This window comes from Chelonia mydas, chromosome 2 (assembly GCF_015237465.2).
Source record: "Chelonia mydas isolate rCheMyd1 chromosome 2, rCheMyd1.pri.v2, whole genome shotgun sequence".
Classification (NCBI taxonomy): Eukaryota; Metazoa; Chordata; order Testudines; family Cheloniidae; genus Chelonia; species Chelonia mydas.
This window is the reverse complement of record NC_057850.1, coordinates 104,139,988-104,166,202: the sequence shown is the minus strand read 5'-3', so window position 1 is coordinate 104,166,202 and position 26,215 is coordinate 104,139,988. Positions and strand designations below refer to the sequence as shown.

The 26,215-nt window shown below is 40.6% G+C and overlaps 1 long non-coding RNA gene across 1 annotated transcript in view; it reads left to right on the top strand.

The window, feature by feature from the left end:
• LOC114019526 overlaps positions 1–26,215 on the top strand; it is a 784,643-nt gene that overhangs the window by 752,885 nt on the left and 5,543 nt on the right. The gene's annotated exons all lie outside the window — the stretch shown is intronic.

The window sequence follows — 26,215 nt, the reverse complement described above, 5'->3', positions numbered from 1 at the left end:
TAACTGCAGATGGCCAAAGTTACTCCATAACAATTAACAAGACTGAACAGACAGCATCCTTTACACCAGTGGTTCTCAAAGCTGGTCCACCGCTTGTTCAGGGAAAGCCCCTGGCAGGCCGGACTGGTTTGTTTACCTGCCGCATCCACAGGTTCAGTTTGCCACCCCAGGCCAATGGGGGCTGCGGGAAGGGCAGCCAGCACGTCCCTTGGCCCGCGCCGCTTCCCGCAGCCCCCATTGGCTTGGAGCGGTGAACCGCGGCCAGTGGGAGCCGCGATCGGCCGAACCTGCGGACGCAGCAGGTAAACAAACCGGTCTGGCCCACCAGAGGCTTTCCCTGAACAAGCGGCAGACTGGCTTTGAGAACCATTGCTTTACACAACCCTTTAAAGATTTAAAAAGTTCATTGGGACTCATAGTTCATGTTGTTTCTTCCAACCGTTATCCCGGATTTCTATATCCATAAACATTGCCCTTGCACTTCTATTTTAATCTAGTTGGTGGAGGCCTTTTATTTCTCAAGTCCTCTAATGAAAAAGAAAGTTCCAAGGAGCTAACAATGTCAGAAGTACTTAGTGCACAACAGTGCAGTATTAAATTTACCTGGCAGAGCCCATTAAAATTGTAAACAATTGACTGAATATGCTATCTATCTTTGAAACGAGCTTATTTCTGTTCAGAATATCTATACTGCATGCCAGTTTTGAGGCATTTTCAGCCTCAAAAAATCCATGCCAAACCAGGAAATCAGCTAGTTCAGATTTGGGTCTTGTGATATTTCCAAGGGACATGTGGGGCATGTGTATGACATCATGTTGTACCTGATATCAGTGTTAAGACTAATACTTCAAAGTGAAAGCTGTGTTAGAATACTGATAAATCATGTCAGTTTGCTAAAGATCAGAATATACAACTGATTTTGAGGGTACATGCTCACTGGGGACAATGTTATAATATATTGTTAAATTTAAACAGGATTCAATGTAATGTACTTTTCGTATATTTTCTTGCCATTCCAGCTCATTATCAGGGTAAAGCTAAACCTCAAAACCCCAAATAATTCTGCATGGCTCATTTTATAAAAACAATGAGGAGTCCCGTGGCACTTTAAAGACTAACAGATTTATCTGAGCATAAGCTTTCGTGGGTTAAAAAACCCACTTCTTCAGATGCATGGAGTGAAAATTACAGCTGCAGGCACAAATATACTGACACATGAAGAGAAGGGAGTTACCTTACAAGTGGAGAACCGGTGCTGACAAGGCCAATTCAATCAGGGTGGATGTGGTCCACTCCCAATAATTGATGAGGAGGTGTCAATACCAAGAGAGGGAAAATTGCGTTTGTAGTGAGCCAGCCACTCCCAGTCCCTTTTCAAGCCATTTTATAAGGCCTTCTCTCTTTCTCTTTCTTCTTCCCTACATCCCAACATTCTCTCTTCATTCTCTGTATCTAACTAGATTCTTCTCCCTTCCTTGAAACTTGATCTCTGACCAAGTTTCTCTCATTCATGCAGGCTGGTTCCCTGGGATGATTCTGGCTTACATTTTCCTTTGCTTCTCTTTTCTATCCCTCCTTCAGGGTCAGGCCTCAGCACGCCTGCACACATGCATGCACTTTTCATATCACCATATTAAATTCATCAGTTGGGCTGGCAGCTTTGGTGAAATTGTACATTACCAGTTTTCCCTGAGGTCCAACGCCTTGCAGAATGCATTGCACACCTCTGAGCCTTAGAGCCCAAGCCTTCCGAGACTCTCTCCATATGAAGATCTGCAATTAATTTGATGGCCTTTAGAAGCAACACAGACTTGGGATCAGGTACACATGTGAAAAAGTAATTACCCAAAAAAGATCTGAACCTTCTGATAAATTCAGCTTGATGCTAAGGCTGGTTCTCATATTTCCCAAAGTGCATGCCAAATTACTGACTAATTATTAAACACAGTCACATGTAAAAAAGGTCCCTTTCTTTCATTAGAGTGCCCCTGTATATCTCTTCCTCCAGCTTGCTCAAATGCTATGGTGATGTATACCACAGAAATGCTGATAAATATAAACAAATCCTTCAGTGAAGTCATAAGGTAGCTATTATGTGCTATGGCTATTTCTAAAGCAAAAAGATTTGAGGGAAAGAAAGAATTATAACTTTGCTGCAGAATTCCATAGATCTAGATTTGTGAGGCAGGAAGATCTTATTTAAAATGAAATCTCTTCAGTTAATATCAAAGGGGTATAAATAATAGTGAGGTACAGAAAAAACACATTTTCACTTCACACCTATATATTTCCTTTCTACAGCTATGTCCTTGTAGAAATCCCCTCCTCTGAGTTTACTGTCTCAAGTATGAGTTTCATTTAAAATGAAACCAGAAATGAGAGGATCTTTTTTGTCAATCTGCAGATGAACAGTAGTTTACCCTGAAAAGAAAGCATTTCCCTTAGCACCTGAATATCCTTAGGACAATATAGTTGTGGTATTTTCATATTCTGAGACTGCGTGACCCTGCGTGGTGCAGGTCTGGGTGTTATGTACATTAGTGCAAGGTAGAAAGTGGGGAGTGGAACAAGGAGGCAAGTGAACCTGCATTAGTGAGAGTATTGCTACCTAGTTCCTAAGTTACTTCTGCTTGGTAGTAGGGGTGAGGCCTAAGAATAGAGCACACAGCTAAACCCCTCATTTGCACCAGGAGGATGTTTAAGACTATGGGCCAAATTTTTTAAAGGTATTTAGGTGCCAAAGGCCCTCTCATTTCAATGGGAGTTAGGCACCTCAATATCTTTAAAAATCTGGCCTCAGGTCTCTTAACATACCCATTCTTGGCTTGCCTCAATCCACTCCCCACTTCTAACCAATTTACTCTTGAGAGTAAAGAAGGAGGTATTTGCTCAACATTTACTTCTGTTCAGTGTGGTGGACTATACATATTGCTTAACCTTCATCCCATCCCAAGCTCATCACCATCCCAAAATAGGGCCAGTGGCCTAAAGGTGACATCTATTTATTAATTTATTACAAGGATGCAGTGCACCAGCAAAAAGGAACTGGAAGCCAATGCTTTAGCTACTTCCTTACTGTCCTCTGGTACCAAACATTTTTCTAAAACATTCCCTCTTCAATTCCTTTTAAGAACCATCTGGAAAAATGCCCCAATATGCATTATATATCTGCATCACTGAACCGCAATATAATCCTCCTTCATAAAACAAACACAACATAAAGCAGAATGAAGCTGCCTTTAGAAAAAACATCTTGAACTTCCGATGGAATGGAGGATGGATAAAGGCCACAGCAGGTATTATAATCATCTACATAAATTAGGCAATGTGATAAATAACTTGTGTGCGATGGAGCAATAAGTAAAATTATTCAGTGCTTACCTAGCATGTGTAAGTAAAAATATTATTCCTGTTTTCATATGTTATTTGTTTTGCTTGTTCCCCTTCTTTCTTCCCCTACAGTATATTTCATGGGAGACAGTGTTTACAAATTAAAATATATTTGAAAAGTGAATTGAAATGCATTTTTAATACCCAAGATGTGAATTCAGGAATCTGTGTTTTTTCTGCAACAGCTGATGACATGGTTAAACCCTGGGATAGAGACAAGGAGTGTTATATTAATTTAGATGGGCCCAAAGTGTCAAAGGTGTCAACATGACTCTGAAACTGCCCAACATTAAACAGTTTTAAACAAAGTGCAGGGAGGTATACAGAGATCTCAGCCTGCTTAGTGCCATGACAAATACACAATTAAAAATGTTTTTAACTTTTTATTAAATATACAGAAAAACAGTTAAAGCCTTTGGAAATATAAAGCTTTAAGTAAGGCTATCATTTTAATAACATTTCTTGTTCCCTTTCCTTTTAGCTGAAGAGAGTTTTTAGAAGGAAAAGCCCCTTTGTTTAAATCTTTTAGATGGTATCAAAGATGAAAAAAACTGACCTTTTAGGAGAAGAGAGAAGTTTGTTGATATGGGCTGGAGATGTTGCTGCTGCTGTTGTTACTAAAGTCCATTTCCATTTCCTAAAATACTAAACAAGACAAACACACACAAAAGGGGAGAGAAATGAACGGCAAAGATAGAAAATGCAGTTTCTGTCTCTGCTATTGACTTTCACTTGCAAACTCACTGCAGTAAAACAAAGGCCCAACACATAGTCTCATCAGCCACTCCAAGACCTGGAAAATTTGTACCAACATTGGGCTGTTTTGGGGACTACTTTTAGCTGCCTCTTTCCGGTCACAGGCTTACAGCAATGTTGCAGAATATATAGTCTTGGCCATCTATGCCAGATTCTTATTTGACAGAAAGCAAAAGGAGAAAGACAGAAAAAATAAATAAGGTGAGAAACGGAAAGGACACAGTGGAGGGAGTGGGGAGCATGTGACAAAGTCTCATATCCCAGATGGTTTTAGCCAGATCTGGTGGAGGTGTAATGTCATCTAAATCCCTCTCTCTGGCCTAGTCTTTTCAGGACATCTTTCAGGATTAGGCTGAAGAAGATCTGGGGTCCCAGGAGACAGTGGTGGTAGCAACTATGCTGGTGAAGCTGGTTCAGTAGCCAATTTTTCTCCTAAAGTCTTTTGTTAAGGTCCCCAAAAAGAAGTAATGGTTGGAATAGCTCATCTCTTTATTATTTTGTCCACCAACAAGCCTAATTTCTAACACACCAGTGTTCATTGATTTCTATTTCTCTACTCCTCTTGTCTGCCAGTTATAATCTTAAGTCTCAATGCATAGATGAGATGATGGCATTTGGAAGAGGAATTTACATTTATTAGGAACAGGGGAATCTTTTGGGAGAGGAGGAGCCTATACAGGAAGGATGGGCTCCACCTAAACCAAAACAGAAGCAAATTGCTGGCATGTAAAATTAGAAAGGTTGTAGAGGAGTTTTTAAACCAAGGGCTGGGGGAAATCTGACAGGCATGGAGGAGCACTTGATTTGGACAGAGTCCTCCTTTGGGGAGGCTTTATTGAAAGAGATCATCGATATATCCTACTAAAGAGGAGAGGATAGACATTGATAAAGTACAGGTAGGAACTGAAGAGGAACAGTCAAATGAAAAAAAGAGTCCCATTCAATGACACCATGTGAAGGCAGACAACTAAATATTGACAAATTTTATAAGTGCTTGTATATAAATGCTAGGAGTCTAATTACTAAGATGGGTGATCTTGAGTGTCTGGTATTAAATGAGGATATTGATAAAATAGGCATCACAGAAACTTGGTGGAACACTGATAATCAATGGGGTGCAATACTATCAGGGTACAAAATATATAGGAATGATAGAGCCAGTTGTGCTGGTGGGGGAGTGGCATTATATGTGAAAGAAAGCATAGAGTCAAAAATAGTAAAAATCTTAAAATTAATCAAACTGTTTCACAGAATCTCTTTGGATAGAGATTCCATGCTTGAATATTAAGAGTACAGCAGTAGGAATTCACTACTGATCACCTAACCAGGATGACGTTGTTGATTGTGAAATGCTGAGGGAGATTAGAGAGAACAGAAAACTCAATAATAATGGGGGTTTTCAGCTATCCTCATATTGATTGGGTACATCTCCTTCAGAGGGCATGCAGAAATAAAACTTCTAGACACTGTTAATGACTGCTCCTTGGTGCAGCTAGTCCTGGAATCCAAAAGTGAAGAGGCAATTCTTGATTTAGTCCTAAATGGAGCACAGGATCTGGTTCAACTTAACAGCTTGGTAATAGTGACCATAATGTTATTAAATTTAATATCCTTCTCTGGGGGAAAATACCAAAGAAACCCACCACAGTAGCTTCAAAAAGGGGAACTGCACAAAAATGAGGAAGCTAGTTACATGGAAATTAAAAGGACAATCACAAGAGTGAAATACCTGCAAGCTGCATGGAAACTTCCTGAAAACCAACATATTAGAGGCTGAAACTAAATGTATACCCAAATTAAAAAAAAGAAACAGTAAGAGGACCAAAAAATGCCACTACTGCTAAACAACAGAGTAAAAGAGGCAGTCAGAGAAAAAATTATATCCTTTAAAAATTGGAAGTCAAATCCTACTGAAAATAGAAAGGAGCATAAACTCTGGCAAGGCAAGTGTTAAAGTATAATTAGGCAGGTCTATAAGAATTTTAAAAATAACTAGAAAAAGACACAAAAACTAACAACAACAAAAAAGTTTAAGTAAATCAGAAGCAGGAAGCCTGCCAACAATCAATGGAGCCATTGGATGATCAAGGTGCTAAAGAAGCACTCAAGGAAGACAAGGCCATTGAGGAGAAGTTAAATGAATTAATTGCATGGGAGAGTCATTCTTTTTAGATGACAAATCTGAGGAACTGTCCCAGACTGAGGTATCAATAGAGGAGGTTTGGGAACAAATAGATAAAGAGTAATAAGGCACCAGGACCAGATAGCATTCACTCAAGAGTTCTGAAGGAACTCAAATATGAAATTGCAGAATTACTAACTCTGGTATGTAACCCATCACTTAAAGATGTACCAGATGACTGGAGGATAGCTATTGTAAAACTGATTTCTAAAAAAGCCTTCAGAGGTGATCCTGGCAATTTCAAGCGAGTAAGACTAACTTCAGTACAAGGCAAACTGGTTGAAACTATAGTAAAGAACAGAATGATCAGATACACAGATGAACACAATATGTTGGGGAAGACTCAATACGGCTTTTGTAAAGGAAAATCATGCCTCACCAATCTATTAGAATTCTTTGAGGATGTCAAAAAGTATGTGGACAAGAGTGTTATAGTGGGTAGAGTGTATTTGGACTTTCAAAAAGCCTTTGACAAGGTCCCTCACCAAAGGCCCTTAAGGAAAGTAAGGTGTCATGGGATAAGAGGGAGTGTGCTCTCATGGATGAGTAACTAGTTAAAAGATAGGAAAGAAAGGGTAGGAATAAATGGTCAGTTTTCACAGTGGAGAGAGGTAAACAGTAAGGTGGCAAAATTTGCAGATGATACAAAATTACTTATGTAGTTAAGTCCACGGCTGACTGTGAAGAGTTACAAACTGGGTGACTGGGTAACAAAATGGCCAATTAATTCAATGTTGATAAATGCAAAGTAATGCACATTGGAAAACATCATCCTAACTGTATATACAAAATGATTGGGTCTAAAATAGCTGTTGCCACTCAAGAAAGATCTTGGAGTCATTGTGGATAGTTCTGTGAAAACATCCACTCAATGTACAGCAGCAGTCAAAAAAGCGAACAGAATATGAGGAACCATTATAAATGGATAGATAATAAGACAGAGGTATAAGGAGAGATTAAAAAGACTGGGACTATTCATTTTAGAAAAGAAATGACCAAGGGGGATATGATAGAGCAGTAGTTCTCAACCAGGAGTATGCATACCCCTGGGGTACGCAGAGATCTTCCAGGGGGTACTCAACTCATCTAGATCAGTGTTTCTCAACTTGGGGGTTGCAGCCCCCTGACTGCTCATGGGACAGGATTAGGAAGCTCGCAAGTGCAAGGCCAGCAATAAGGGGTGGCAAGCAGGGTAATGCCTGGGGCCCCACACCAGAAGGGGCCTCACAAAGCTAAGTTATATGCTTAAACCCCACCTCCTGGGGCTCAGGCTTCAGACAAGGCTCGCAAGTGAAAAACAGGTTCAAGTATCACACTGAAATGTAAGTACAATATTTATATTCCAGTCAATTTATTTTATAATTATATGGTCCGAATGAGAAAGTCAGCAATTTTTCAGTAACAATGTGCTGTCACACTTTTGTATCTTTACGTCTGATTTTGTAAGCAAGTAGTTTTTAAGTGAAGTGAAACTTGGGGTACGCAAGACAAATCAGACTCTTGAAAGGGGTACAGTAGCCTGAAAATGTTGAGAACCACTGTGATTTATAAACCATAAATGGCTGTGGAGAAAGTAAATAAGGAAGTGTTATTTATCCCTTCACCTAACATAAGAACCAGGGGTCACCCCATGAAATTAATAGGCAGCAGGTTTAAAACAAATACATGGAAGTACTTCTTCATACAACACACAATCTACCTGTGGAACTCATTGCCAGGGGATGATGTGAAGGCCAAAAGTATAACTGGGTTCAAAAAAGAATTTAGGTAAGTGCATGGAGGATATGTCCATCAATGGCTATTAGCCAAGATAGTCAGAGATGCAACCCCATGCTCTGCATGTCCCTAGGTCTCTGCCAGAAGCCAAGACTGGCAGATGATGGATCACTTGATAAATGCCTGTTCTGTTAATTCCCTCTGAAGAATCTGGGTTCAGCCTCTGTCGGCAGACAGGATACTTGGCTAGATAGACCATTGATCTGACCCAGTATGGCCATTCTTATGTTCTTATGTTGAGTGATATTAGTAAAATACTTTCTGTTTCAATTAATGTAGTCTGTCTTTTTCTTACATTTCTTACATTCTTACTTTTTAACACAGTTTTATATAACTGGTCATTGTAACAATTTATGAACTTTCACTCACTTCTTACAATTAAACTTGCACTTAGGCCCCATTATTACAGCAGGATTCAGCTCTTAATAGGGCAGTAAAGGAGGAAATGGTTTTCTTTTTTTTAAAGATGTATTTAATTGTAACATTAACAGGATATGAAGTAGATTCATTTTGACAGAGAACTGGCTAATTCTTTGAGCTTGAACAGTGCGGCTTGGTATAAGAATATTCTGAAAAGTCAAAAGTCATGTTGCAACATAATCTGTTTCCTGATAAGAATAAAGGTCAACATTGGGTTCTTCCTGTTTCTCTTGATGTCATAACTATTCTAAGTGATGGTTATCATTTTTAGAGAAGCCGACATCTTTTGTTTTCTAAATCAGATCACAGATCATTAGCCACTCCTCTGTATGAAACAAAGGTTGATTACAGTAGCCTACATCCTAAAGTCCATATATGCTTAAGGAAAACATGACTTAAAAATCACATATGTAAAATGATAGAAGTTTATTTTATTACAACATTTGTTTTTTGTTTGATTTTCCCATTATTTCTTTTACACAGTGAAGATATTACTCTGTTCTCTTTAAAAAGCCTTCTGTGAGGAATAAACTTAATTCAGATTTATATGAATTACCCAAAGAAAATGTTCATTGAAAAAAAAAGTAAAATGGCATCTCCTGTTGATCACAGAAAAGCCTGTTTTTACACAGTTTCCATCTGTGCGATTCCATTGTAAATGAATGTAATTATCTGAAGGAAAGAATAGGTATCTTAGAGTTGGACATCAAGAAAAAGAGCTTGTCAAATAAGTTTTTGAAAATTTTAGTCTATGCTTTGCATTCACTGATGGCAGGTAGCAAAAAGTGTCCATTACGGACAGAACTGTGTGAATAAGTCATAACTGATATGTTACTCAAGAAATTTTGTAAAATGTTTGAAAGGTGATTGCAATTTCATCAGATTGGTTCATTATTCAGAATTATTCTCTGAGTACTTAGTAATTATTCTTAGTTTGTAGATTCTGAGTGATTCATTTCAAGTCTCTGACATTTGAAATTCAAGTGCTGTTGGTTAGTTTGGACTGGACACATAAATCACATGGTGTGTCTCTGTTCCTTGGTTGGACGAATATAACTGTCAGGATCTGGTTTCCAGTGCAAATTGTCTTTTTATTCAGTCAAAATCAACTGGTTTTGGTATTACATCAAAATCACTGGAAAATGTGCATTGTGACTTGTATGTATGAAATTTTAACAAAAGAAAAAGAAGAAATATCTTCCCTTTAGCTTTGCGTACCACCCATGCATCCAGGGCGAATAGAAGATATATGACGAGAGAGGATAGGTTTGAAAATGGACTTAATTTAAAATAATTAGTGTGTTTAATTTCTCATTCTTCCTATGCCTACACCTTAGAACAATGGTACCAAAAGACCATACTGCCTTTTCATGACATGTGTGAACCTTATTAGCAGCATGATACAGTGAAAGAATCCATTTCAGGACACTTTTGCCAGTGTAAACAGAGGATCCATTTTCCTTAGCGGTCAGGCTGCATGCAATTCTATGACAAATTGAACTGTCACTTAACCATACTTAAAAGTTTCTGTATTCCATGATCCAGTGTTTCACTTTTTCATAAATATTTTAATGGAAATGTACGTAGTGGTTGATTTTTAGTGTCCTGCATTCTGCAAGGAAGTCATTTTACTTGGTAGGGGAGAAAAAAAATCGGTAACTTAAATCAAAATTTCTGCAATGGAAATGTGATCCCTTCAAACCAGGCTCCATATTATTTCATTGAGAATAGCTCTAATGTTCACAAAAGATTTTTAACTGTGTCTCAGCTCGTTAATTTTGCAAAGAGAAAAAAGAGAGAGCACTATTAATCCATTCTTTCCCTTTGTACCTACCCTTGTAACACCCCTAATAATAAGGAATATAGGTAATATGGTATGATTCATAGATATGCCTCTGAACTGAGAGAACAGGGAGCATTTGTGAGGTAAATGCTAATGATGTCCTCTATTTTCTCTTTTCCAAAGTAAATTCCCAACTGGAATTGGTCCAAATCAACAGAGCAAATTAAATACATAAAGAAAGAGACTGCTGAATTATTACACACACAGGCACATATGTACACACCCACAGTGCTCTAATTGCCCTTTTCTTCCATTCCTCTGTAAGCATAGTACAAATATGGTTGTGCACATTACAGTCCCCATTTTACAAATGGGGAAAGTGAACTGCAGCCAGGCTTAATGACTTGCTTATGGTCATCCAGCAAGTCAATGATGGAACCAGCAATCGAACCCAGGTCTGACTTTCAGCCGGGTCCCCTGGTTCACATTGCTTCCCTTTGTGCCACTTCCTGTTTTGAAAGACGATATCAAACTTGGACAACTTTTCACGTTAAAAACTTGACTAGCCAACGCCCCCCCCCGCCCCCCATGTAAGGCACCTCTCCATTTTTGGGAACTTCTGTGACTTTATTGTGCTTTTCTGACATGACAAATACGTTACTTTGAGCGCCCATTATAAAAAATGATGGGTCTGCTCTGGTTATGCCACAAGGAGGGACGGAACGTAATTTGTTTCAGATTGTAGAGCATACAGGGCCTTCTCCAGCCAAGTCCCAGACAAATTTCAGCAGTGTGAATTATCAAGATTTAGAAGAGTCGATGTAGAACATGGCACTAACACAACATTGACAGATATCGACTGCTATTTTATTTTCGGAACGCAGCCTACAGCTATTATGACTGGCTTTCTGACAGACATCATGTATTGCTATTTCAATAGACAATGTTAACTATAAAAATCAAGTCGCCTGAGGGTTTGGAATCAGACTTAAATTTTTAATAAGTTGTCAAAAGAACACTTTACAGTATTCATTTAAAACTGGACTGAACAGGCTTATTGTCACTTAATATGCACTTGCCCACTGCCAGGCCAAGAAGGTGTTTTAATGCCGACATCATCAGTGAAAAGAAAGATTTATACTTTCTGTTTCCTTATTTCCCATGCTGATTGAATAGGAATTTCTACACGGTCAGTTCTGACTCTCATATGGACCTGGTGCATTCATTCAAAGCGCACTGCTGCATTCAGTTTATTCACAGCATGCTAGCATTGCCAGGCAAAATAGTACCTCAGATATGTACAGTCCAAGGTTTTTCCCTCCCACCTCTCTTCTTCATGTATATTTATTACTCCTGCCCCCCAAATGGCATTTTTTAAAATAATGCAGCCAAAACTTATAGCTCTTTCTTTGTGCTATGGATCCAATTGGAGCACCTCTTTGGAAAGGGTAGCCTATGTGCCAAACAGGACCAAGGCTTTCTATGAAGCAGTCTCGTCCCCCAGACGAGTTCCAATACAAAGCTGAGCCTGACGGAGCTTACAGGCTCCCCATGCAATGTTCCATTTTGTTCTGCTCATCCAGTCACTGGATTTTAGGAATTGCAGCATGTGCGGCCTGCACCCCTGTATTAAAAGGGAAAGTGACTGCAACCTGTTTTGTTCGAAGATTGCTTTATATTTGTATATAGGTATCTCATTAGCTAGCAGATATTGTTCCAGTAGGCAGGACGCAAGAATATATAGGCATTACTGATGTGTTCTGTAGGACTAATAAAGTTCATTGTTGTTGTGCACTGCAAGTTGCTTCCTTTGTACAGCTCTTTACATCAGCTCTTAAAACAGTCTATTTTATTCAAATTAGGTGTGATCCTTAAACTCTTTGGAAGCTACCAGTGCAGGTCTCTGTTGGGCAAAGTTTTGGCTCCCTTGGGATAGATTAATTTTACTCTCACACCCCCTGTGCTCCAATGCAGTCTAGGTCCCTGTGAATTTTTATGAAGATAACACGCTATTCAGTTGTCTATTTACAGAGTGCAGATGAGAGGGGGAAAGAACCAGCACCAGCTGAAGAAATAAAAGTGGTTACAATGATGTGCTACATTTCCATAAAAATGTTTATGGGAGCTGAGCCATTTTCCAAACCATACTAAAGTGTGCCTTGTAAAAACAGAGGGGGAAGTGGGGTGGAAGGAGGATGAGCCAGGTAGCCAATTGCTATAGCAGTAGTATTGTATCCTTGGTGAGACGAGTAAAGATTATGGATTTCCAGTGATTTCTGGACACAGCCACTTCACCTCGGGAAATACCGCAGCCACAAGTATCCATCTTTCCTGCCTCACTGTTTTCTGCACATAATGCAAATCCAGAGGAGCTGTTTTGATTGTAATGGCATCTTGTTAAGTCTCTACACCAGTGGTTCCTAAACTTGTTCCATCGCTTGTGCAGGGAAAGCCCCTAGTGGGCCGGGCCAGTTTGTTTACCTGCCGTATCCACAGGTTCAGCCAATCGCGGCTCCCAGTGGCTGCGGTTCGCTGCTCCAGGCCAATGGGAGCTGCTGGAAGTGGCACATGCTGAGGGATGTACTGGCCGCCGCTTCCAGCAGCTCCCATTGGCCTGGAGCAGCGAACCGCGGCCAGTGGGAGCTGCGATTGGCCGAACCTGCAGATGCGGCAGGTAAACAAACGGGCCCGGCCCGCCCGGGGCTTTCCCTGCACAAGTGGCGGAACAAGTTTGGGAACCACCGCTCTACACAAACAGTGAAAAATCTCCTTAAGGAATAATAGGCCCTTGAGATGAAGGCACTGAAAACTACACACAGGTACCAATGCCTCTGTCTCCTGTGCAAATACATCTGAAATACACACATCTCACCAGCATGACATACCAACGAGAATTTGATGTTTTCCAAAGAAATAGGCTACTTTCAGAAATGAGTTCTCAGCACCAGCCAATCATAGTTTCTAATTCTGCATGCTCAACCCAGGAATTACCACTTTCAAAATTAGCACTCAAATGACACCAAAACGTCACAATGCTTCTGACCTTCCTCAGAAGTGGAGTGGGAAGCAAAAGACTATCCGCTGCTCACACTCCTCCTGTTATGAAAGACATTCCAGTACCTTAAAAAACTTTAATCTCACCTCTAGTCTGTTCACGTGAGTAGTGGATTATTACATGCTTTCTGAAAATTCCCAGTCTCCAGGATACTATAGTACACCAAAAGTTACAATAAAGTATTACAGTGAAATAATAAAGTCGTGCACTCTGTCCTGAGACAATAGGCTATCAGAATAATTGTGGATACAAATGGCAACATTTCAAGAAGAAACATTCCAAGCTATTATTATTAATCCTTCTCCTCCGTATATGATAGCATCATGTGATATTTTTCCCTTCCGCACTCTAAGATGTCCACAAGAAGGACCCCATCTCCTCCAAATGTTGGGATCTGTGCATATTTTACTATACAAATTGCACAAAGGGTCAGGATCCCCTGCAGAGCTCTTGCCTTGTTTGTTGTACATTAACTTTCTCCTTGCACAAGTACATTAACTATGTGTGCACAGTGGCATTCCATCATTCTTCACATTTCAAGGTTAGTGATGTCATTACTAAACCATTACTGTGCAGAGAGAGTGCAATTTTCAAAACACTCTCCACACCTTATAAGCAAACCCAAATTTCCAACACGCAAAGGCACTTGTCTGCCATGTGGATTATTTCCATGGCAAATTTCTAATTTCTTCGACACTTGGCACTAGAGTGGTTAAAATTAAAGCTGAATTTTTTTAATGATATGCAAAGTGTATTTTTTCACACATACTAAAAAATGGATGAACATTTTTTGCTCCAACTTAAAAAAAAAAGTCTCCTGCAGGCAGAAACCAAGACTGGAAAACTTCATTCTAAAAAAGGTAAAAGACTTTCAGAAAATTAAGAGCTAGTGAAGGGAGAGGTTAGAATAGGAACAGCTTTCAGAGGGGTAGCTCTGTTAGTCTGTATCAGTAAAAACAAGAAGGAGTCCTTGTGGCACCTTAGAGACTAACACATTTATTTGGGCATAAGCTTTCATGGGATATAACCCACTTCATCAGATGCATGGAGCGGAAAATACAGTAAACAGGTATAAATATACAGCACATGAAAAGATGGGAGTTGCCTTACCAAGTGGGGGGTCAGTGCTAATGAGGCCAATTCAATTCAGCATACCATTAAGGGGTCACTGTAGCTTCCACTGGAACGAGGAAGGAAATTTTGTTTGCAAGATGCTAACTTCAGAGCTCATAGGATTTTTTGTCACTAGATTTCCTGGACAGAATAACATGACAGTTTTTGTTACTTCTTTAACGCACTCACTTTTCTTTTTATATTTTGGCACAGTATGCTGTTAAAAATCAAGAAACATAGTGGCACAAGCCTAAGGAGGTTCAAAAAGTGTTGGAGCATTTGCTAACATGCAAGATAGTTGGCTTAGGACTCCTAAAAGTTCTTTGAAGCACTGATCTATCTTGAACAGTTTGAGGTCATCTCTACAGCCCCAGACAAAAGTAGGGGAGAGAAAGAGGAAAAGGAAAAGGTGGGATGGAGACTGTTATCCCAATGCACTAATCGCAGATAGTTCAACATCCTGTTTTTATCATATGGGTGTGAAGCAGTGAGAACAAAGCCACTGCAGCGAATTGGCACCCATTCTTTTCAAATTTCACATGAAGTATTGAAATTCTCCAGACAAATAATCAGACTGGAATTACCACCTGATAGCTGTAAACCCAGTGATATGCTAAAGGGGACTTCTAAAGGCCTCTTAGTAATATTCTTCTACCAAACTGAAGTGCAGGTTTGGAGTTAATTCCCTGCCTCTGATGTACATCCTCTTCCTCCCTGAATAAAGTAAAATCTTCCCTACCAGAGGTGATTTATCTCTGGAGCTCATAAAAACACTTTTGAAGAACATGTATTTATTTATTGCTTTTTGACTGTACCAGCTTTCAACAAATGCCAGAAAATCGCCAAGGCATCCTCCCCTGCAGGGGCTTCTTTTTCCTTACCCTCCCACACCCACTCTCCCACCACAGATGTTGAACAGTGCATTATGTTATCAATAGATTCACTTTTAAAAGCCAAACTAGCATTATGAGTGCAAAGAATATGCAGTCCAAATTAAGTGTACTAGCTGCATGACATTCACCCTCTGCAGAATGCAAGGGAAAACCAGTGTGTACTGGGGAGGAACTGGAGCAACCAGGTACAATTTCCAATATTGGAGGGAGGGGTCTTGTACTGAAAAAAGGAAGAGATTTTCTGTCCACACATGATAATGGACAGACCATGGTTACATTGGAGAGGCAAGAGCAGGTCATCCCATACTGGTCAAAGGAATCAGAGTCTACAGAGAAGTGGAAAAAGAAGAGGAAGTAAAGAACAGTGAGATGGGCTCTCTGACTCTGCTGAGGCTAATGTGTCCTTTGGTGATTGATACAGAGGAACTGCTGGACTCCCTTGCTTGTTGTTTCAACCGGATCAGATTGATACCGTTGCCTTTATACCACACTCCCTTTTGATTTATTTTCCATCACAAGTCATGCCAGCACAGCTTTACGACTGTACTAGTGAAAGGCCTCCCCATATCAACACAGAACACAAGCTAGAGGGCCATGATTATATCTTTCATCTAGAGCAGTGTAACTTGTATCTAGTGCTGTGGCCACGGGGCTGAGCTATGCTATACCCACTGGCCCAGATTCCCAGCCAGTGTAAATCAAGTGAGGTTTTGGCCCACTTTAAATGCAGATATTGGATAGGGGAACATAAGGGGCACTTCTAAGTGCGAGGTCAGTGCCTCCATTTACAGAATCCCCGCCCTTTTTCAGAGAGTCCCGCAGGATATGCAGCCTTTTATCACAACATGTGGTGTATGCAGGAGAGTTCTGGTAAGTTATTTACATTAGCTCCATCAAGGTCATGATGGTGAAGAACCTCCTGCCTTCCCTAAGGGAAAAATAAATCAACCCTCCAATTGATCCCTTCCACCTCACCAAATGGATTGGCTTATTGATTGGAAAATAACTTTTTTTTGGAGTCACTGCATTGTGTTACATCCGTTTTGCTGTTTCCCATTGTTTTTCACTGCATGACATCATGACCCAATGTGATACAATATGCACTTGACCCAAATATTAATCAATGGGACAATGTCAGACATGTAAGGAGTCATTGATCATGCCCAACAAAGTGTTTGCATTTTAGAGCAAAGTGAGTGCTTTGAATTACTCATGGTCTACACCAAGGAATCAGTCAATATCTGCAACCTTAATTAGGAGTAATGCCTTCAAAACAAAGTCAGGAATATGACTGCAATTTCCCCTGTAAGTGGCCTGGACCTAACACAAACTACAGCAGGATTCAGCTCTTAACAGGGCAGTAAAGGAGGAAATGGTTTTCTTTTTTTTTAAAGATGTATTTAATTGTAACATTAACAGGCTATGAAGCAGATTCATTTTGACAGAGAACTGGCTAATTCTTTGAGCTTGAACAGTGCGGCTTGGACAACACTATTGAGCCAGAGTGCCTATTGTTAAACATTGTGTGGTCCTTCTTACCAAATACATAGACTCCTGTTCTATACCATATTCATTCCAGATAATCATGGATAAAAGAAAAATGCAGCAAACACCTCCTGCTAGATATATAATCTTCTTGCACAGATGGATGCTTTTTTTTTTAAATGTATTTTATTCCTGAACATTTTTTTAAAATCTATCTGTGAACTCAAGTGATCATGAAAGTGAAGGCCTAACAAAAGCACTATCCTGTGAGCCAGGTGTAATGCAGGCAAGTATCGTGAAAGCTATCCGCAGGCACAACAGCTTTACCTAAGCATTTCAGTCCTGACTTGTGACGCCCACCTTCCCTTCCAGCACTAGAATTTGCTTGAGCAGAGAATGAGTTGTGTCAAATTTTGTGAGTATATATACCCACTAACAGGGACTTTCAATTATGCCCTATTTATCTGGAGGAGCATCTAAGGGCCTTAGTGCTTGTCACCCAGTTATGCTAGGCACTGTACAAAATGATGTAAGATGGTCTCTGAAGCAAATAGCTTATGGTCTAGATTACACAGAACATAAGAACCATACAAAACAAATGCGTGAGGGGTGGGGGTGGGGGTGGGGGGCCGGGTGAAGACATTTCCCAAATGCTAATGGAAAACTTGTCTGAACTTTTTGCTTTCACCCTTCTCTTGGGTCATCTGCTTCTGCCATCCTTCAATTTTCCATCTCCTTATCACTGCCTGCCACTCCCTCCTTTTCTCCAAGCCATGGCTCAAAGGCAGAATAAAAGGACTTCAGCACAAGAGCAGAGCACAGTGTAGGAGTGAGTCTGTCAGAAATCTGAATGAGCTGTTCTCTGAAGCTTTTATTCCCCTTTAAACTTTCATTTCATTATGCAATCTTAGAATCACAGTTCCTTAAGCAGAAGCAACAGCAAGATCAAATATAGATTTACTTCAAGGACAAGGTTGCTGGGGAAAAGGTTCAAGAACTCATTTTCTCTATACTCTTGCTCCCCGTGTGCTCTCCTTCAACACTTAGCAGCACTTCCTGTTCCAACCCCAACACGTGACTTGACTACCCTTGTGCTTAGCTCCTTCTCTTTCACACCTGCCCCGCCAAAGACCTTTTGCGATATCACAACAGAGGGCTCCATCTCATTTCCAGAACTCTACAGTCATGCTTTGGTCAGCTATTCGATATAAACCTTGCAGACTCCAGGGCTTTCCTAAATCATAGGTACCCCTGTAAGCATGGGCCCCGTTCTCTCACATGGAGCCCCAGATCTTGTGAGACTGCTAAAGACACCGGTCCAGTAGCGCTGAAAACTACCTGATTTTCAAAGATGCTGAGAGGGATTTCAGCAAAGAGATCTCCTGGGGATCAGTGAGAGACAGGCCTGGGTAGTGCTTACGTTTGTGTTTTGTAGAGAACTGAGATCTGATGGCTGTCAGGACAGTAAGCTGCTGTTTAATTTCATTTTTTGTTCTTGTAATTCATGTTAGGAGTACCTGGAGCCTCAAATTCCCCCCCCCACACACACACACTTTATCCTTCCATGCATCCAAAGAAATAAAATTAAAACATCTCCAAATTGTTTCTAACTCAAATCATGATGTAGATTTGACTGGGATCATGACTTGGGCTGGCTCTGATATTTAACATCTGGTTTATTTAACAAATGAATAAAGCTTACCCTCCTTCCCCAAATCTCTTCAGTCCTCTTCTTTTGCTCATTCTCCTTAATAATGGAATTGTTTTCTAAGTAGATTTGATAGGTTGCCAATATCCTGAGATTTTCTTGTTTCCCATTTTCACTATTGGGGAAGAATTCTTGTAATGAACTGGCCTGAGTCATTTCCCATCATTTGGAACCCAGCCATCTCCTCTATTTCTCAATAAACCAAATCTCTCTTCTCAGCCCGCTGCCACATCTAAATTAAGGGACTCTAAATACATGTGATTAGGTCTCTAAAGAAAAAAAAAAGAATGTCACAAACTGTGAGGGCCCAAATTAGGGTACCCGTTCTAACATTGTTAAACGTCCATGTGAGAGGCAGGGTTGTTACCAGTTGCATCATTAATTTAAGCATCCATGTAAGGTCTCCATATCTGAAAGTTGTGCTTCCCATCTTCCAGACTTACCTTTTTATATTAAGTCAATAAACCAGAAGAGGAGCACCCACCTAAGCGCGATTGCTCAAATGCTTATGGCTCAAATAGACTGATACTTGGAGTCATGTATTAAAAGTGGCAGCAAGGTTTTTCTTTTGTTAGGTATTAGAGAGACAGATACACAGATGTGAGACTACACAGGAGCAGTGTCAAGAAAACCATTTTACCCATGGGATCTGGCAGCTGAACACACCAAAAGCATTTTTTAAAACAATTGAAAGCCAATTTTAAACAAGCCTGTGGATCATTGGTTCAACACACGATGCAGGTGTAGACCTGAACATTCTCCAGACAAGCTAATTGATTAAGAAAAGTCATTGCTTAAATCCCTGGAGTTTACTAACTGGAGACCTGAGGAGTTTAAAAGCATATCAGGTTTCTAAGAGATTGACTCTGGCCTACATTTCAAAGTACATCAAATGCTGCTGTACCTAGACTGGATATGTGATACATACAGCCAACAGGCAGGTCTGGATTAAGGCAATCAGGGGCTGCATGCACATCCCCTCACAGGGGGTCCCTCTTAGCCCTTTCCCACCTTGGGATGGTAGTGGCTGTGGCACCCAATACAGGAGTTATCTCTGCTGGTGAGGTGGGGGCATCATTGCTCCTCTTTGGTTAAATTAGGGTCTCCCCACTCCACCCCAGAGGAAGGAAGGCCCAGCCCCCACCTACCTGAATAGAGATGTGGGTCCCCTGCCAAAACCACCCTAGCAGAACCATGAAAGGGTGGTCTTCCCACAACAGAGCTCTCAGCTAGGGTGGTGTTGATAGGGAAGCTGCAGAGCAGTGGGGTTCAGTGTTAAAAGTGGACTGGACAAAATAGTAGAGGAATGTACTGTAGGATACAATCCTGCACTAGCCACATGGGAAATGGATTCAATGACCTAATAGGTATTTTCCATTTCTAATCTTTATTACACCCAGCAACACTGGATAAGGATATAGCTGGATGTTTCTGCTGAAATGATCAACCACCATCTGGTTAATAATGTTGATATTTAAATTACCATCATTAGACTTCAGAGTCAGTGCTCCTCTGAGACAAATGAAGTCGTTCTCTCTTCCCCAGAAATTATTGTTTCTGGCTGCAGATTTTATAACAAAACTCACCTCAATTCTGATTCAAAGGTTCTCTTTGCAGTCAGAGCATCTAAAAACTCAACTTCTGAAAAATGAAAGCTTAAATTTTACAGGAACTAATGAAAATATGAAAGATGCTGAACTGTTGTTTGGACTGATAGTATCCTGGCTTACTTCAAATCCTGATCAGACAGGCTTTTGGCTGATGCTGAGGTGAAGTTTAAATGTCTGTTTGGCAAATCTGAGTGTATGCACTGTAGAGATTTTATAGAGGTACTGTACTTTCAAATACTCTGTAACAAGTACAGTATACTTCTACAGACAGTATACTTCTACAGTCTGACACAATAACTTTGCTATCCATAAACTTTTTCCTTAAAAAATTGGTGCCATCCATCTTCCAATTACAAGACAAATTGGCAACCCATGCTATAGCTTTCAGAAATGAAGGACTGTGTTTTCACCTCAATACATTAATCCTAAAGCAGCAAGGTGAGATTATATCCCTTACTTTGTTCAGTGCTGAACAAAGGATCAGAATATGGTATTATATACCAAAAAATAACATTTGTGTTTACTGGTTTTTGAGTGCCAGTTTTCAGCAAGAGTTTGTGCCTTTTCCATAGTAATTAAGAGAAGTTAGGATCAAGAAAAGTAATGCTCAGATATCAAAAGATTTGGTTCCATGTTGCTTCCTTCTCAGCATTCTACTGGGGTGAGTGAAAAACGTGACTTACCACTTGAGGTGGCATCGTGCATGGAAAGAAAGCGGCATAACAGGACACATATAGCATTACAAAGGATGTCAGTATTCCATGTGAGAACATAGGAATTGCAATAGTGAATCAGACTTGTGGTCTAAATCAGTGGTTCTCAACCTTTATTTGGCTCAGGACCCATTTGTAAACCTTGATAGACTGTCACAACCCAGAGATGTGCCCAGATCCTATGTCCCTCCTATGCCGGGCATGGGCGGGGCGGTGGGGGTGAGAATCCTCAGAGATAAGATTCCAGATACTCTGGCCAGATTTGAGCAATTTAGGAACCCCCTTCCACTGGCTCTTTGGGCAGGGACAGTGAGCTGAAATCCCCTCAACAAACAAACAGCTCCCCATAGGGGATAGAGGGTAGGGGGTGAGGCGATCTGGGGGCCTGGAGGTGAAGTGGTGAAATGGGAGTGTAGTTAGGAAGGAACTGGTGGTTCTGGAAGGACTGGGGGAAGGAATTGGGACCAGAGGGGTGTGGGGGAGGGATGGCATGATGATAGCTCTCCCAGAAACACACAGCCCCCCCTTAGCCCATGGGGACGGAGGATGAAGGGGTCAGGGAATTTGGGGTCCCAGAGATAAAGTTGGAGGCCTAGGGGAAGGAATTAGGGGGCAGTAGGGGCTGGAGGTGCAATGGGAGAAGACCTGGAGGGCTGAGGGCCAGGATGGCTGGTACGACGGAGGGGGAATCTCCAGGCTGAGGGGGGGCCCATTCTAGGGGGGCATGGGGTAGGACAGGGAGTATGGAAGTTGGGGTGTTGCCCAGCTGCAGGGTGGGGTGTATATTGGGAAGCTGGTACTTATTGAAGAATGTGACACCAACTGTCCTCTCTTGGCTCCTGCCCCATGGGGCTGGCTGAGCGTGGCTCCTGGGAAGGGCTTTCTGGGCCAAATCAGTGGTATTGTGACCTGTTGCATGGGGTCACAGTGCCATTCACTCAAATTTGGCACAGCTGGCCCCACCATCATCATGATGGAAGGGCAGCTGGGCCAAACCTGAGCAGTGCTGCAACCCCATGCACCAGGTCACAGCCAGCCCTATGACCCTTTCACACATTCTGGAGACCCAGTGTCAGGTCACGACTGACAGGTTGAAAAGCCCTGGTCTAATAGTTCAGTAGCTTGTCTCCAAAAACGGCCAGCACCATGTGCTTCAGAGGAAGGTGCAGAAAACCCCACAGTAGACAAATGTGAGATACTCTGCCTCTCATGAAGTTCTCATTTTAATCCCTTCTAGTAAGAGATTGATTTACAACCTGAAGCTTGAGGTTGTATATCCCTTTCAATACTCTATTTTTAGCATTAGCCATTGTAACTCAGAGTATTTTTGTTATCCATATAAATGTTCAATCTCTCTTTGACTCCTGCAAAGTTACTGGCTACAGTCATATCTTGTGGCAATGAGTTCTATGGTCTAATTATGTGTTGTGTGGAAAGAGTATATAATTTTACCAATTTTCAGTTTGCCAACTTTCAGATTCATTGAATGGCTCCTTCTTCTTGTGAAACACAGGGCACAAAAGCTCATGATTTACCTACATCATTCATTATTTTATATACTTATTTGTCTCCTTTCTAAGGTAAGTCTTGAAACCCAGTCCTTTCAATGTCTCTTCATATGAGATTTTTTTCCATGCCCCTTACAATTGTGGTCACCGTTTCTTAACCCCTTTTAATTTTGCAATGTATTTTTTAAGATGGGGTTACCTAGAATACCTATTGATTCAATATAATGGCATTACATTTTTTCTGTATTATTGCCCATCGCATTCCTTGTGAATCCTAACACCTTCTTGAGAAAACAATCTTGGAATGTTACAACAGTGTTATCCACTGTTATGGGAGGGCTCCATAAAGGAGAGATGTCTGTATATTTAAATAGTGAACAGAGTGCCAGTACATTTTGCTTGAGAATATGCAGCATTGTTCTTAGGATTTGTATAAGACCAATAAAGCTTGCTATTGTTAAGCACTGCAAATGGCTTTTTGTAGGTAGCTCCTTAAATGGAGATTTTAACACCCTTCCATTACTACCACACCTGCATGCACACACATTTGATCAGTATCTTGAGTTAGATTCAGAACATTTCCTTAAACTTTAGAAGAAAAGAGTAAATTAACTTAATACATTAAAATTATATTAAAGTTAAAGGAAAAAATCAATTTTTATAACTGAGGAAATATGAAGTTATATAGAAGGGTTGGATTTTTTTTAAATGTCATTCAGTTTAGTGTGAATGTAGGAAGCCAATTAGATAACATTAAATTTCAAGCCTGATTGATTTTTTAAATATTCAGTATAAGCACTGCATTTGGTGTTTATTGCACCACACAAGAAATATCTTGGAATGGCTGTTGAATCAAGGAATTAAATGAAACCTACCCTGTCAATAATCTAGCAGGTATTTGATAGAGTATTAGAGCATTTTTATATTATTCAACACCATAAAATGCTAAACAGACACAGAACACAGGACTATAAGTTTAAAAAAAGCACACACAGGCTGCTGGAGTGTTTTGGCATTTATAGCCAGATAGCACTGGAAGATAATGAGTAGTTTGATACTTTGGAAATCATAACTATGAAATATATAACAATAGTACCCCATCAAGATGGAATATATATCATGAAATATTGGAGGATAATTCAAGTCTGAAATACAATCTGCTTTTCATTTTAGGTGTCGAGCCTATGTAAGCTATAACTTATGTAGATATTACTCACGTGGGAAATAATGACAAATTTAGAACAACCATGGGAAAAAAATTCTACACAGGAAGAACATGAAAGATGTTATGTCCTTTTCCTCCCTACCCCCACTGTCTGTAAGATGGGAAACTACTTCTTTTAGTAAAATATGTTCACAGCATATAGGAGAAAGCATATTGCAGTTGTTAAGGGCAATGTCTGCTAGAGAAACTAACAATGATAGGAGGAAAGAAAGCCATCTTTTTTCACTAGCACAAACAAAAATGATTAGTCCATGATTACTTGGAAAAAGCTACCAGCCCTAGTCATTGAACACTAGTCTGAATAGAGGCAGAAAATGATGTTACACAAAGTGCTTCATTGTGGTCCACGTCAACCTTGACTTCTTTCCTCGGGGGTAAAGGTGTCATTACTTCCTTTTATGTAGTATTTGAGGCTGTGGGAAATGGGTTTCAGAACACAGGGAGCTGGGAGGAAAGGCAAACTGTCTCTGGACTGAAAAGTTGAAACCACATGTCATATGAATATTGTTTTTCATGCTCTTTATGACAATCCTACTCTGGGTCAAAGGTCAGAGTTTCCCATCATCCTGTTTCACCGTTATCATAACTGTAGTAAGAAAATATCTGAATGAAAAGCTACCAGTATGTTTTTTCCTACTGATAAAACACAACAGCTCCAGGGAAAAAAAGAAAGAAAGCAATTTTCTCCATTCTTTCATTTTCCTGCTACAGCAAACTTCATATTCACTTCCTTCCTCATCTCCTGAGGCAATCTATTTCCTTGTGAAATGTACCGGGATAGAAATGTTAAAACTAGAATGGCCAGAGCAATTGGAGCTCTGGATGCTCAGCACCTCCAAAAACTAAGCTCTGAGTGCTTCAGATTGGGCACCCAAAAATGGAGGCACCAAAACGTAGAGAACACTTTTTAAAAGGTAGGCGGTGCGTGTTCATGTGCCAGCTCACAGAGGGGCAAGAAGCATTGCTCTCAGTTACACAGGTGCAGCTCCCATCATCATCATGGGGTTCTATACATATAAGTGAGAGCGGACGATGGGCCAGGATTTTTTAAGCTATGTTGAAAATGGCTTTTTTATTTCTTCCTTCCACTGTAAACAACATCACAGACTTTCCACTAGGCTGTTTCTTTTTGGCAGTATCCAAAGATTTTTTTTCCTTTCATCCCATTGGTAAAATATACACAGTCCCGATAATGGATCCAAAAACAAATGAAGAGCACTAACTTTTAAAATAGTTTTATAGAAAATAAATTCTTTCGTTCAAGGTAGTGACTGGTAGAGCACGGATGAAAGAGTCCACTCTACACACAGGCCGAACCCCCACAGCCGAGCTCACTCTACACACAGGCCGAACCCCCGCAGCCGAGCCCACTCTACACACAGGCTGAGCCACCGCAGCCAAGTGTTCGTTTTTTTCCCCAGATCTCAGAGCCAAATAACCCAAAGAGCATTCTGGATAATGGCACACAAATGAGCATATCAAGTAGCCAACTTTGCTCTGGCAAGTATCTTATTAAATTGGACCATGATTTACTCAGGCTTCGTTCCAAATTCTACTGAAAACACATGTGCAACTCGTATATGCTGCAAAAAGTACTAACATTCACCTGTATGTGGGTCAGTAATAAACCCATGTACATGCCGCTCCACTCACATTATTTCTTCTAGAAGCACCGATAATCTGTATGGAGAGAGAGAGAGAGTGTGTGTGTGTTGCTGGGGCAAGGGACATTTTTGTAAAATAACACTGACTGTGCCCCCCAGTATCTAGGCCTGGTCTAAAAAGATGCTTCCATAACTGCTTTCACAGAAGGTCAGCAGAGTGACCTCTCCATGGTATCTGAAGAACACAGCACTGGAGCAGAGAACATCTGTCCTGTGAAACCCCAGCGGAGCACAGATTTTCTCTGTCTGGCAATTCTGCAGCATCTTCTGCCTAGCTTATGTATTTATAAGGCAGCTACCGCATTGCATTTAAATGGCAGGGTTCTCTATTCAAGGTTATCAAAGCACTTTACAAACATTAGGTAAGCCTCACAATCTTCTAGCATATACACAACGTGCGTAAGGTGGCATGTGACCAGGATTCATCACCAAATTTGTTCCACTGGTTGGATCATTAGCTTCCCCGGCTCAGGCCAGGTACTGATGGGGAGTGCAACATGAATGCTGATCCATGTCCCCAGAGCCTCATCATACCCTGTAATCATTCCCATTCTATGGCTGGGGAAACTAAAGCACCCAGATGCTTTCTACATGCTGATTCTGATGAAAACCCGTTCAGCTCCATTACTGGCAGCCATGGTGGGGCATTAGTATAGACAGGGAACTGTTGATCATTGGCTGGCGTTTTTACCACCTTGTCTTCCAGGTCTTCTCTGAGCTAGGTTAGGTTACACAGCGGATCAAGTGCCATTGGTCCCACATTGCTCACTCCAGTGGAGCTGCAATAATGCTAGATCAATGGTTCTCAATGCTAGGTTCTCAGCTGCAGAGGCTTCCCTGCACTGAACACATATTTATTACAGAAGGAAGTGCTAGAGGAAAGAGCCACATTTTGAAATAGAAATGATTTTTATTCACTATCTCCACTTCCAGG